Source organism: Phoenix dactylifera, chromosome 15, assembly GCF_051530095.1.
Source record: "Phoenix dactylifera cultivar Ajwa chromosome 15, Ajwa_hap1_PhDact_Kaust_v1.1, whole genome shotgun sequence".
Lineage (NCBI taxonomy): Eukaryota > Viridiplantae > Streptophyta > Magnoliopsida > Arecales > Arecaceae > Phoenix > Phoenix dactylifera.
In genome coordinates, this window is record NC_143204.1 from 25,402,339 (window position 1) to 25,416,605 (window position 14,267).

The following is a 14,267-nucleotide window of genomic DNA, read 5'->3' on the forward strand; positions in this document are numbered from 1 at the left end:
TACGAATACAAAGTTGAAATTGATTAGACTACATCCTATTTTTATTTTTTATGTTATTTAAATTACAATAATTTTAAATAGAAGTTGAAACTGATTGGTTGGCTCCTTTAAATTGAATTCTAGATATGTATAATTTTTTTGATGAGACGAGCGGACCAAATCACCCTAGAGTACATAGGGGTCCAAAAACAAAATATTATGAAATTGGGGAAGAATGAAAACCAGGCTATCCCAAATAATATTCACAGAATGTTTAGCCATGAAGTAACCTAGTTTGCCTCTCCATTCGCCTCATAATATACATAAAAAGCTTCAAAACTCGTTAGCTCTCCAAGAGTATTTTTGAGGTCCAACAGCAGCCTATCACCATCTCATAATAGTGCTTGAGTCCTCCAAAATAACATGACTGGCCCAAAGAATTTTGATAGCATATCTGTTGAGGGCCACCAGCACATCGGGTTAGAGCGTGTCTAGGTACTGCGTTCCCTCGAGAGTATTGTCTGCTCTGGGTTCGGGCCTCTTCAGCGGGCTGCCTTTGCCGTCCTCATGGGTTTGTCACACATGACGTGCGCGCCCTTGAAGAAAAGGGGTGCTTCCCCTCCTTATAAGACACAGTCATTTCTACTATTCTTCCGATGTGGGATTAAAGTCCGTCGCCCCTCAACCCCCCCCCCCCCCCCCCCCCCCCCCCCCCTCCAAAACAATATTTAATCCCTTTGCAACCAAAGGAACAACCATCATAGGGATGGCAACTTCCGACCACAAGGAAAGATGAGCCCGAGCCTCTAATCACAAACCCTAATCCTCGAACTTCATCTTCCTCTGAAACACTGCCATAAATTGATCTGCAAATATCTAAAGGGTAGAGGCTCCCAAATAAAAAATAACCTTCGAGAGTATGCAGAAACAGCTCGTGCGGGACCCTAAATTTCTTTGTTAACCCCATACTCTCTAATAGTAGGTGCCCACAAAAACTCAAAAGCACGTATCAAGGACCTCCTCGAAATGACTCTTGGCCTCTCGTGCTAAGTCAAAAATACATCCATCTTGATTCAGCCAAATATGATTAGCAATATAGGCCACCTCAACTACCTTCTTCCTCAAATGGTCACTTTGGAAGTCATTCTTTAGAAATCCCAGGCATGCCTCAACAGATGATGTAATCTCTGGAGGAAACTGTAACAATCACCAAACACCTATTGCTCTGGGGTACTGAAATAAAACATGTGGAATTGTCTCATCCGTTCCCTGGCATAAATCACAAAATAGGGTAAGATTAATACCCATTCCCGCCAAGACATAACTTGCAACTCTTCATAATGGGACAAGGGAATTAATGCCACAAACACTGGACATTGGATATTGTTGGGTGTAAGTGGGTTTCTATGTAGATAGCTTAGTGGAATGATTGAAAGCATGTCTCATCGCTAAACATTTCAATCAAAATCTTGGGATTGAGTTTTTGGAAGCCTTTTCTCCAATGATCAAGTCAGCTACAATTCGTATCATCCTTACAATTGCCTTAAGGCCCATATTTGGGATATAAGGTAGCTTGATGTTAAAAAAAATTCCTACATGCACAACTACATAGAACCCAATTAGAGATATATCAAAAAAAAAAAAAAATACTGTGCGTAGCAATCATCTAGTAAAAATCCTCTTAAACTTGCACATGTTTGCAAGCTAAAGAAGGTACTTTATGTACTGCACCAAGCTTCTCGTATGTGGTTTGATAGAATCTTCTCACAAATGGATTCTTTGTGTTGCTGGAATTGGACCCGGAGGCGACCACTGGCTGAGAAGGTGGAGCTCCGGTGCGGATCGTACGTCGGCGGACTGTGTCCTCCGGAGGACCTGCAAAAAGCCGGTGGCCGGGGCTTCCGGCGCCGGCCCTCCGATGCTTAAGTCAGAGGAGGGCTTTAGTGGAGAAAGAGAGATATTACATGCGGAGATCTCAGAGTCAAGATCAAGAAGAAGAATCCCCTTTTAAAGAGGAAGAAGTTTTCCTTTTATAGGAGGGATACAGGGTTACCTGTAATGTGATCGGGCGAACTAAATGAGTTACCGTCATGATTGAGTATGATCATCTGAATTAATGCGTTGCCGTAGAGGATGGGACTAGAGCCAATGAGTTGTTGTGGGTGACCGGACATAGTTGAGTGAGTCGATGAGTTGTCGTGGATGGCCTGAGATTTTGAATAGGCTGGAGGTCCGTGGAGATCGTGCGTATTTAATGGTTGACAGTCGTAGCAGGGCGTGGTCCCTGATTGATATGTTGTGGCGTGGCTGGCGAGCGAAGCATGGTGCGATGAGGCTGCTGCAGGACGTGGCCGCAGCATGTGGAGGACAAGGTCGGCTTTCTCAGGTCGGCTTGACCTTCATGAACTCGGCTTGGCCTACTGAAGTCGGGGATGCCGAGGTCGGGCGCCTTGACGCCGGGCGCTTTGAGGTCGGGCGCCTTGATGCCCGGCGCCTTGACGCCGGGCGCCTTAATGCCCGGCGTCACGTTGTTGGCCTGCAGGGCTTTGCGGTCCCAAACCCCGCGCCAAGGTTTGAATGTTGTCGTGCGTTGGGACCGTCTTGAAGTGGGTATCTCTCTTTTTTCTTGCTGCCTTGGAACCACGCCATGTGCAGATGCCTTATGGCTGTCGGCGATGGAAAGAATCAATAGTGGGGGCTCGACAATTAAAAGGAAATTGACTCTTGTATTCCAAAAGCAATGATTACAAGAACTCTTGGCAAGATTCGGAAGGAACCTTTCAACGCCTAAACAATCCAAAGGGAGTGATGTTCTCCACCTTAGCCCAAGCCTTTCGGCCGACTGAACAAAGGGATACAACCCTTGAAACTATGCTGGAATTCAAATGCTAACAGATGATGGACTAAGGGCCCTAATGGCTCCTTTTGTAGGCCGAGTGCCTTGGCTTATTCGGGACTTAATTCAAATGATAATAGCTTCCTAGTTTGGCCGCAAGGGGCTGACTAAATTTGGCTCCCTTCGGCCATGTGTTGCAATGAGTTGGCCGCCCGAGATTCGCTGTCCGGTTGGCCGGGACGCATGTCCCGGGCGGATGCTGCCACCTGCCCGCGCTTTGGCTCGATTTTGATCTTGGTTGGCTGGCTGGGCAATCTTCCTGATTGTGTTTCCTGATCTGTCGTGGTGCGCCTCCTGATTTCCAGGGATGTGCCGCTGTCGCCCTTGCTCCCACGCATCCTCTTGTGCGTTCATCCTGCGGCCTGGTGCATCTGGGCCGCCCATGTCTTCGCCTGTTAGATCTCTATGGAAGAGCCATTGGGCTCCTCCGTTGATTCTGCGCATGCTCCTTCCTTGTTTGGCCCGGCGCTGGTGCGTGGATTCCTGCCATGTGTTTCGGCCGGCTGGCTTTGGCCGGGCGCTGCCTTGTGGGGCATTTCCTTGTTTGATCTTGCGCGCGGATGGCTACCACTTGTCCTTTGGTTGTGCTCTTGGTCGGGCTGACCGTGGCTTTCCTTGTTTGCTCTTGCGCGCGGATGGCTGCCACTTATCCTTTGGTTGCGCTCTTGGTCGGGCTGACCGTGGCTTTCCTTGTTTGGTTCTCGGGCGCGCGTGCGCTGGCTGGTCCGGATCCAATGTGCGCGGGCTCGAGTGTCTTGCTGTGTCCTTGGCTGGGCTTGACTCGTGCGCTGACCTTGGACTTGTTTGGCTTGGGAGCGCTCGGCCAGATGCAGCCTCAGTCGAGCCTTGAGCTTGTTGTCCCTTCTGTGCGTGCGTGCCCACGCATGGGCTAGTTTTTCTGGTTGCCGCCCGTGTCCATGCCAATGTCTGGCGTGTGCGCAACTGTAGGAAAATTTCCCGAGTTGTCCGATAAAAAAATAAATTCGTAAACCAGGTCGGCTGATACACTTTAAAACAGTTCTATATATTCATATCGAACGCCAGGCATGAAAAATCAGTTTTAAATTTTTTTATTTTATTTATAACAATTATAAAATATTAAATTTAATTTTTATGTAAAATTACCTCAAGCCCGTAGCGGAAGTTGGTCGAGGTAATTTGAATCTGGATCTGGATCTAGATCCCTGAAGGTAGCTCTGCAAGGCCTGGATCTGCAAGCCCTCTACTTCGCACGCACGTCAACTTCGCAAGAAGGTTGGATGATGTTTTTACTCGTGCAAAACAATCTTTTGCAAAAGGACCCTTGGAAGAAAGGAAAACTAGAAAAAGGACCTTCCTATTTCTTTCTTTCTTCTCTTTCTTTCTTTCTTCGGTTTCTTTCTCCCGTTTGTTCACAGCACGCCTAGGCCGAAGAGACACCCGTCTCTTGATCCTGATCACAGAGGAATGGAAGGGAGGAGAGGACGCCGGACCTGGGCCGAACTCCAAACCACCAGAGAGAGAGAGGAACTCCTTCCTCACTCTTCTTCTTCTTCACAGAATCAACCTATCTCTCTGTCTCACGTTTTCTTCCCAAGAAAATTTTCTCTCTCTCTCCATTCGAGAGGAAACGGTGGCCTACAAATAGGCCAACGCTGAGAGGAGTTAAGAGGCGTAAATGGTCTAGCGTTATTGAATTCATTCATTATCAAATATGAATGAATTTGATAACGATTGTTTCAAAAACAACCGTGGAATAAAACAGTGATTAATGTCAATTATTGCTGGATTTCAAAAATCAAACTGGACTGGAATGTTGGCGGTTCAAAACCGCACATTCCGGTCCAGTCGGCCGTCTGGCCGGAGGCCGGTTGGCCGCGCAATCGACGGTCGGAAGGGTTGCGGACGCGTGAAACAGAGAAGCTCTGTTTCATGCATCCCAGGTGAGTCGCGGCTCACAAAAAAGGTGCTAAGGGTCCATGTGAAGGGAGTGGTCCACGGGTCCATGGGATTTATTCACGGTCAGCAACCACTCTAAATGGGAAAAGTCAACTTGTGATACAAATGGGTTAGCCCATTTGATCATAAGTTAGTCAATTTGGTTCTAAACCAAATTTGCAGCCCATTTAAATGAATTTTTGACCCGAAAAAATTCCACATGAGTCTGACTCATAGGAGATTCAATTGGGTCTAGTTTCGGCTCGATCCAAGTCCGACTTAGATCAGAACAAATACGAAATTAAATCCCAATTAAATCATGATCGAGCCCAATTACACTAATTTAGACCCAATCAAATCCAATCTCAACAATTGAGTCCTGATCAAGTTCAATTATATTAATTAAAACTTGATTGATCCGAAATACAGACTTAATTAGTTGTTCATCCATGAAATTTAGCATGTACCTCATGTTCAGTGCTAGCTGAACATAGACAGAGCCAAATTCCAAATGACCCATAATTTAATTCTTAATTAAATTGGGTCAAGACCTTCCTACTTAGCTTGACTAATGTGCGTGACTCCGATAGGTTCGAACACTAAGCCGGTAGTACATGGACTACTCCATGCACTAATCGAGGTGACCATCTAGCAATGATACCCGACGTCCGGATAGGTCAAATATGCAAAGCAACATTCAAGAACCTAGACGTATGGTTGTTGCATAATTCATCCCTATGACCTTCGATGCTCAAGATGACCTCAGAGTGGACTGTCGAACTCTGGGTCCGGTCATTCATAGTGTATTTCAATTAATCAAATCAAGTGACTTATCACTTGGTTTACCCTGGCCAAGGTTTTACTGAATTGAAATACAGTGAGACATCAACTCCTAAAATCTGAAGCGGTCAATCCCATCTTGACTCATACACAGACTTCGCGAGTACTTGACTGCACCCAGCATCCTTCCGATCCCTGAATTAGAAATTCAGGTCATCCAGTGCCTAAGTACAGTGAGTTGCTTGCAAGTCACCGTGACAGTCTCAGGTCTAAGGGGTACTTATGCCCATACGTTTTACGAGCTAACTCCCGACAGTGGAGTGCTACGCAGGTGAGTCACTATTCAGTGACGATGTACTCCTACATCTCACCTGTATGCCATACAGTGTCTCCACACTCCTTGGTTTAAGAGGACAACCAACTAAATGGCACACAACGACCTATACTTGACATAGCTATCGTCCAATTGACAGCTCGTCATTTGGTCGCGAACTGGTTCAAGGACTAAATGATAAAACCTCTTTTATCCACTAAATTAGTCCTAAGGACTTCATCACAATACACAGGAGTTCAATTTGAAGATGCAACACTTGTGATGAATAGAAAATTGCCAGAATAAATTTTTATTCATTTTAAAAAAACATATACATAATTCAATTTCTTACAACTAATAAATTGGCTTTGGGACACAATTCCCAACAACTCCCACTTGGACTAAAACCAATTTGTACAGTATCTTATACCCATCTTCGATTTGTGATAATCGAACTCCTTTACAGAAAGGGCTTTAGTGAATGGGTCAGCTAGGTTCTCCTTTCCATCGATCTTCTGAAGATTGACGTCACCTCGTTCCACGATCTCTCGTACAAGGTGGTAGCGACGCAGAATGTGCTTGGTCCTGTGGTGAGACTTTGGCTCCTTTGCTTGTGCAATGGCTCCAGTATTGTCACAATACAAAAGAACTGGACCGTTGATTGAGGGAGCAACACCAAGTTGATTTACAAACTTCTTGATCCAAACAGCTTCCTTTGCCGCATCTGATGCAGCAACATACTCTGCTTCGCATACAGAATCGGCTATTGAATGCTGCTTGGAACTTTTCCAGCAGACTGCTCCTCCATTCAGGGTAAACACAAATCCAGACATACTCTTACTGTCATCATGGTCTGACTGAAAACTAGAGTCTGTAAACCCCACAAGTTTTAAGTCAGATTCTCCATAGATTAACCATTGGTCCTTAGTATTTCTTAAATACTTAAGGATGGTTTTCACCACCTTCCAATGGTTCTCACCCGGATCAGACTGATACCTACTCGCTACTGCTAGTGAGTAAGCAACATCCGGTCTTGTACATGTCATGGTGTACATAATAGAACCTACTGCAGAAGCATATGGGATTCTACTCATACGCTCTCTCTTCGGAAGTTGTCGGACAATCTTTCTTAGAGAGAGAAATTCCTTGGCCTATCGGAAGATAGCCCTTCTTGGAATTCTCCATGTTGAACCGCTTCAACATAGTGTCGATGTACGTGGATTGGGACAATCCAAGCACCCTCTTAGATGTATCTCTATAGATCTTCATCCCTAGGATGTAGGATGCTTCTCCCAAATCCTTCATGGAGAACTGTGATGACAACCAGAGTTTCACATTCTGTAATGCAGGAATGTCATTTCCAATTAAGAGAATGTCATCCACATACAAGACAAGGAATGTGATCACTGAACCGTTAGTCCACTTGTAGACACAAGGTTCTTCTTCGTTCTTAACGAAGCCATACGTTTTGATAGTTTTATCGAAACGTATGTTCCAACTTCGAGAAGCTTGCTTAAGTCCATAAATAGACTTTTGTAGCTTGCATACTTTGGACTCGTCTGTGGATGTGAAACCCTCAGGTTGTATCATATACACCTCTTCTCCCAGCTCTCCATTTAGAAAAGCTGTTTTCACATTCATTTGCCAGATTTCATAATCCATATATGCTGCAATAGCAAGCATGATCCGAATAGATTTTAGCATTGCCACAGGGGAAAAAGTCTCGTCATAGTCGATGCCATAACGTTGACGATACCCCTTGGCAACCAGACGGGCTTTATAGGTCTCCACCTTTCCGTCTGCGCCTCTCTTTCTTTTGAAGATCCATTTGCACCCTATGGGTTTTATCCCTTCGGGTGGATCAACTAGTGTCCATACACTATTGATTTCCATGGATTCCATTTCGGATCTCATGGCGTTAAGCCATAACTCAGAGTCGGACCTCTGCATAGCATCCATATAGGTGATCGGATCCTCATTGTTCTCATCGAGCTCAATGGGATCTGCGTCTTGGACCAAGAAACCATAATATCTATCCACTTGACGCAGTACTCTACCTGATCGCCTTAATGGTGCTTCTACATTGGGCTCCGGGTTTGATCTAATTGAATCCGGTTCTGTGGGTTCAGTAGATTGTGTTAAATCTTCTACCTGCTGAACTTCACTAAGTTCAACCTTAGAGGCAACAATTCCTTCACTAAGGAATTCCCTTTCCAAAAAGGTTGCCTTAAGTCCTACGAACACCTTTTGTTCATTAGGAAGGTAGAAGTAATAACCCCTAGTTTTCTTGGAGTACCCTACAAAATAACACTTATCGGACCTAGGACCAAGTTTGTCAGTTTGAGAACGTTTAACATAAGCCGGACATCCCCAAACCCTAAGGTATGAAAGTGTCGGCTTACGCCCAGTCCATATCTCATATGGAGTTTTCTCAACAGACTTACTTGGAACCTTATTTAATATTATATACGCAGACTCTAAAGCATAACCCCAAAAAGATAGAGGCAGACTAGTAAACCCCATCATGGATCGAACCATGTCTAACAGAGTTCGCTTCCTCCTTTCGGATACACCATTGTGCTGAGGTGTTCCTGGAGGGGTCCATTGTGAGAGAATCCCATTCTCCTCTAGATAAGTCAAGAAATCACCAGAAAGGTATTCTCCTCCTCGGTCTGACCGAAGGATCCTAATACTCTTTCCAGTCTGTTTTTCTACTTCATTACGAAATCGTTTGAACATTTCAAATGATTCCGACTTATGCTTCATCAGATCGACATACCCATACCTGGATAGGTCATCTGTGAAGGTTATGAAGTAGGCATAACCACCTTTGGCACTTACGTTCATAGGTCCATATACATCAGTATGTATGAGGCCAAGAACATCGCTGGCTCGTTCACTCTTTCCAGAAAAAGGTGACTTGGTCATCTTACCCAGAAGACAGGATTCACAAGTTGGCAATGATTCACAATCATTGATTTCTAAAATGCCCTGTTGGGCTAACCTGTTTATCCTGTTTTTATTTATGTAACCTAGCCGGCAATGCCATAAATAGGCTTCATTGACATTATCTAACTTAGGGCGTTTATTAGAGGTGTACATTACATTCACAGGCAGTGATAGAGTATAAATGCCATATTTCAATTGTCCACGAAAAATTTTAATACCATTCAAAATGATATCACAAAAATTTTCTTTTATTGATAAGCAATAACCATTTTTGGCCAAAAGGCCTACAGAGATGACATTCATTAAAAATGTTGGATAATAATGACAATCATCTAATATGACTACTCTAGATTCAAAAACAAGCTCAATGACTCCTAAAGCTAGGACTGGAACTGATCTTCCATCTCCAACGTTCAGGAATCTTTCGCCACTCTTGAATCTTCTACTAACTTGAAGTCCCTGCAATGAATTGCAAATATTAATTGGACTTCCGGTATCCAATACCCAAGCAGTAGAATCATAAATAGAAAAATTACAAGGTGTTATCATATAATTACCTTGTGCAGCAACTGTTTGCTGTTTTTTTTTCTTAGGCCTGTTTGGATCAAGGGACGCTATGTAAGCCGGACAGTTCCGCTTCCAATGACCCATCTTCTTACAGAAGAAGCACTCTGCCTTGCTCTTATCGGCTTTACGCTTCTTAGTCTGGCTGGGCTTAGAGACCCCAGCACGAGCTTTTTGCACCTTCTTCTTCTTTCCTTTCTTAAAGGAAGAAAGTCCTGCAGAAGTCCCACCTACCACATTCACCGACTCCTTTTTGAGTTGGTGATCCTTCTCATAGGTCTGCAGTAAACCTAGCAAACCATGATAGGATACTTCAGGTTTAGTCATTCTATAATGACTAAGGAAGGTCAGGTAGGACTTGGGAAGTGAGTTCAAAATGGCGTCCTTGCCCAATTGCTCGTGCAAAGGAAAGCCAAGTTTACTTAGGCGATCGATTTGTTCGACCATATACAATACATGATCGGTGACCGATGCCCCTTCCCTCATGCGGGCATTGAATATAGCGCAGGAGGTCTTATGTCGTTCAACATCATCAGGTGTGCCGAAAGACTCCTTCAACATTTGAAGGATTTCCACTGGCTGCGCTTCCTCGAATTTACGACTAAACTCGTCATTCATCGAGGCCCTCATGATGCAACGCACTGTAGTGCGATCGTTGAGCCACTTCTGATAAGCGTCTCTGATTGCACGTGGTGCATTGGCTGCAGGTTCCTCAGGTGCAGGATCCGATATCACATACAGGATCCGCTCATGCTCTAATACTATTTTCATCTTTCGATACCAGCTATCGAAGTTAGGTCCATTAAGCTTATCATTGTCTAATAGTGTTTGGAGGGACAATGAGTTAGCCATATCTAAAAAATAAAGGAAAAACCCAACTAATCAGTATATGATTTATTTAATCCTAAAGACTTGGACTTTAGTCAAAAGTTTTCTCCCACTATTTTAATCGAATTAATAGCCTCTACCTTTAATTCGAGGAATTACTTTAATTTCCTAGTGAGTACTAGAATCCGCATAGACTGCATACGGGCCCGAGGAAGGCTCGGCCAACCCATTTGCATCTAAGGGTAGGTCTATTACCAATTGTTTCTCTAACCAATTTCTAGTAATCAATTTTGCCCCAGGTGGTAATCAGTAGGCGGAGGCCTCCACTGAAGATCCTGGTTAGGTCCAACCATTAATGAACTAACTCGATGACCCTACCTAATGTATGATCAGGCCCGAGGAAGGCTCGGCCAACCTAATCACAATTAGATAGCTCAAAAAGCTATCATATAACGAAGGATAATTCCAGTATTCAGAGGAACACCAGACGGAAGCGTCCTGCATGTTCAACTGTAATATTGGACCCATTATCATTCACCTTAATGGGAGGCTATGATCTAGTTATCTATATAACTTTATCATTTTAAGGACCTAATAATTTAGAGGATTTTAAATGATATGTAACACTGACCGATAATTCTAAATCCTCCCACTGACTTCACCAAATCATATAGAGGACTAGCTCTTATTGGTCTATTAGACACCTAAATCAGTCACACTGATTTTTCTTAATGGCATGGGTGAGTGCCAAGTCTCAAGGTACCTTAATCAAAACTTGATCGACCAAATTGGCCAGGTAAGAGAGATCATGGGAGGGTTACGCCATTAACCTCTTTCCTAGACACCAACTATGTTGGCCAGGTAAGAGGTAGCCCCAATTAAAAACCATGATCAAATGCCGACTTACCTTAGACACCAATTGGTTTATCAAGTTGATTTAGGTTTTCCTTGGGAACTCGGGCTCGACCACTAAGCCACAATCAGATCCAATTGAAATGTTTGGATATGATAAACTACAACTATTGAGTTTGATCATTTTATAAACCTTGATTTAGTCTAGTTCAACTATTGATTAGATTAAATCATGTTTCTTAAGTTAGTCCATTTCAATTTGATTTCATGATTAGGTCTAACCTACTCAACTAATCTGATTGTGCTAACCCATCCCCAAATCCCATGTTCAAATTTAAATTTTAATTCAAATTTCAAATATTGAATTTTAAATCTTTATTTGAAATTCAAATTTTAAATTTTAAATTCAACATTTAATTCTTTATTAAATGCATTATGATCATGGATTCAAGGTGTCAATTTATTCCAAATATAAACAATTTATATTTAAATTTTGTGGCCATAATAAATTTAAAACTGAAATTTCATAAACATCAATTATGCATAATTTCACAAAAATAAACTATTTATTTTATGATACAAATTTATCTCAATTTTGTGCTAGGACAACCGTTTCACTATAAGGGGTTAACCTTATAGCAGGACAACCTTATAATTCAGCACAAGATTGATATTTTATCAATAAATCTAGATCTAATCTAAATTTAAAAATTAAATCATGCATAATTCTAGATATTATAGGCCAATTCCATCGGCCAACCTGGCTCTGATACCAGTTGTAGGAAAAATTTCCCGAGTTGTCCGATAAAATCGAACGCCAGGCATGAAAAATCAGTTTTAAATTTTTTTTATTTTATTTATAACAATTATAAAATATTAAATTTAATTTTTATGTAAAATTACCTCAAGCCCGTAGCGGAAGTTGGTCGAGGTAATTTGAATCTGGATCTGGATCTAGATCCCTGAAGGTAGCTCTGCAAGGCCTGGATCTGCAAGCCCTCTACTTCGCACGCACGTCAAGCTTCGCAAGAAGGTTGGATGATGTCTTTACTCGTGCAAAACAATTTTTTGCAAAAGGACCCTTGGAAGAAAGGAAAACTAGAAAAAGGACCTTCCTATTTCTTTCTTTCTTCTCTTTCTTTCTTTCTTCTCTTTCTTTCTTTCTTCGGTTTCTTTCTCCCGTTTGTTCACGGCACGCCTAGGCCGAAGAGACACCCGTCTCTTGATCCTGATCACAGAGGAATGGAAGGGAGGAGAGGACGCCGGACCTGGGCCGAACTCCAAACCACCAGAGAGAGAGAGAGGAACTCCTTCCTCACTCTTCTTCTTCTTCACATAATCAACCTATCTCTCTGTCTCACGTTTTCTTCCCAAGAAAATTTTCTCTCTCTTTCCATTCGAGAGGAAACGGTGGCCTACAAATAGGCCAATGCTGAGAGGAGTTAAGAGGCGTAAATGGTCTAGCGTTATTGAATTCATTCATTATCAAATATGAATGAATTTGATAACGATTGTTTCAAAAACAACCGTGGAATAAAACAGTGATTAATGTCAATTATTGCTGGATTTCAAAAATCAAACTGGACTGGAATGTTGGCGGTTCAAAACCGCACATTCCGGTCCAGTCGGCCGTCTGGCCGGAGGCCGGTTGGCCGCGCAATCGACGGTCGGAAGGGTTGCGGACGCGTGAAACAGAGAAGCTCTGTTTCATGCGTCCCAGGTGAGTCGCGGCTCACAAAAAAGGTGCTAAGGGTCCATGTGAAGGGAGTGGTCCACGGGTCCATGGGATTTATTCACGGTCAGCAACCACTCTAAATGGGAAAAGTCAACTTGTGATACAAATGGGTTAGCCCATTTGATCATAAGTTAGTCAATTTGGTTCTAAACCAAATTTGCAGCCCATTTAAATGAATTTTTGACCCGAAAAAATTCCACATGAGTCTGACTCATAGGAGATTCAATTGGGTCTAGTTTCGGCTCGATCCAAGTCCGACTTAGATCAGAACAAATACGAAATTAAATCCCAATTAAATCATGATCGAGCCCAATTACACTAATTTAGACCCAATCAAATCCAATCTCAACAATTGAGTCCTGATCAAGTTCAATTATATTAATTAAAACTTGATTGATCCGAAATACAGACTTAATTAGTTGTTCATCCATGAAATTTAGCATGTACCTCATATTCAGTGCTAGCTGAACATAGACAGAGCCAAATTCCAAATGACCCATAATTTAATTCTTAATTAAATTGGGTCAAGACCTTCCTACTTAGCTTGACTAATGTGCGTGACTCCGATAGGTTCGAACACTAAGCCGGTAGTACATGGACTACTCCATGCACTAATCGAGGTGACCATCTAGCAATGATACCCGACGTCCGGATAGGTCAAATATGCAAAGCAACATTCAAGAACCTAGACGTATGGTTGTTGCATAATTCATCCCTATGACCTTCGATGCTCAAGATGACCTCAGAGTGGACTGTCGAACTCTGGGTCCGGTCATTCATAGTGTATTTCAATTAATCAAATCAAGTGACTTATCACTTGGTTTACCCTGGCCAAGGTTTTACTGAATTGAAATACAGTGAGACATCAACTCCTAAAATCTGAAGCGGTCAATCCCATCTTGACTCATACACAGACTTCGCGAGTACTTGACTGCACCCAGCATCCTTCCGATCCCTGAATTAGAAATTCAAGTCATCCAGTGCCTAAGTACAGTGAGTTGTTTGCAAGTCACCGTGACAGTCTCAGGTCTAAGGGGTACTTATGCCCATACGTTTTACGAGCTAACTCCCGACAGTGGAGTGCTACGCAGGTGAGTCACTATTCAGTGACGATGTACTCCTACATCTCACCTGTATGCCATACAGTGTCTCCACACTCCTTGGTTTAAGAGGACAACCAACTAAATGGCACACAACGACCTATACTTGACATAGCTATCATCCAATTGACAGCTCGTCATTTGGTCGCGAACTGGTTTAAGGACTAAATGATAAAACCTCTTTTATCCACTAAATTAGTCCTAAGGACTTCATCACAATACACAGGAGTTCAATTTGAAGATGCAACACTTGTGATGAATAGAAAATTGCCAGAATAAATTTTTATTCATTTTAATAAAACATATACATAATTCAATTTCTTACAACTAATAAATTGGCTTTGGGACACAATT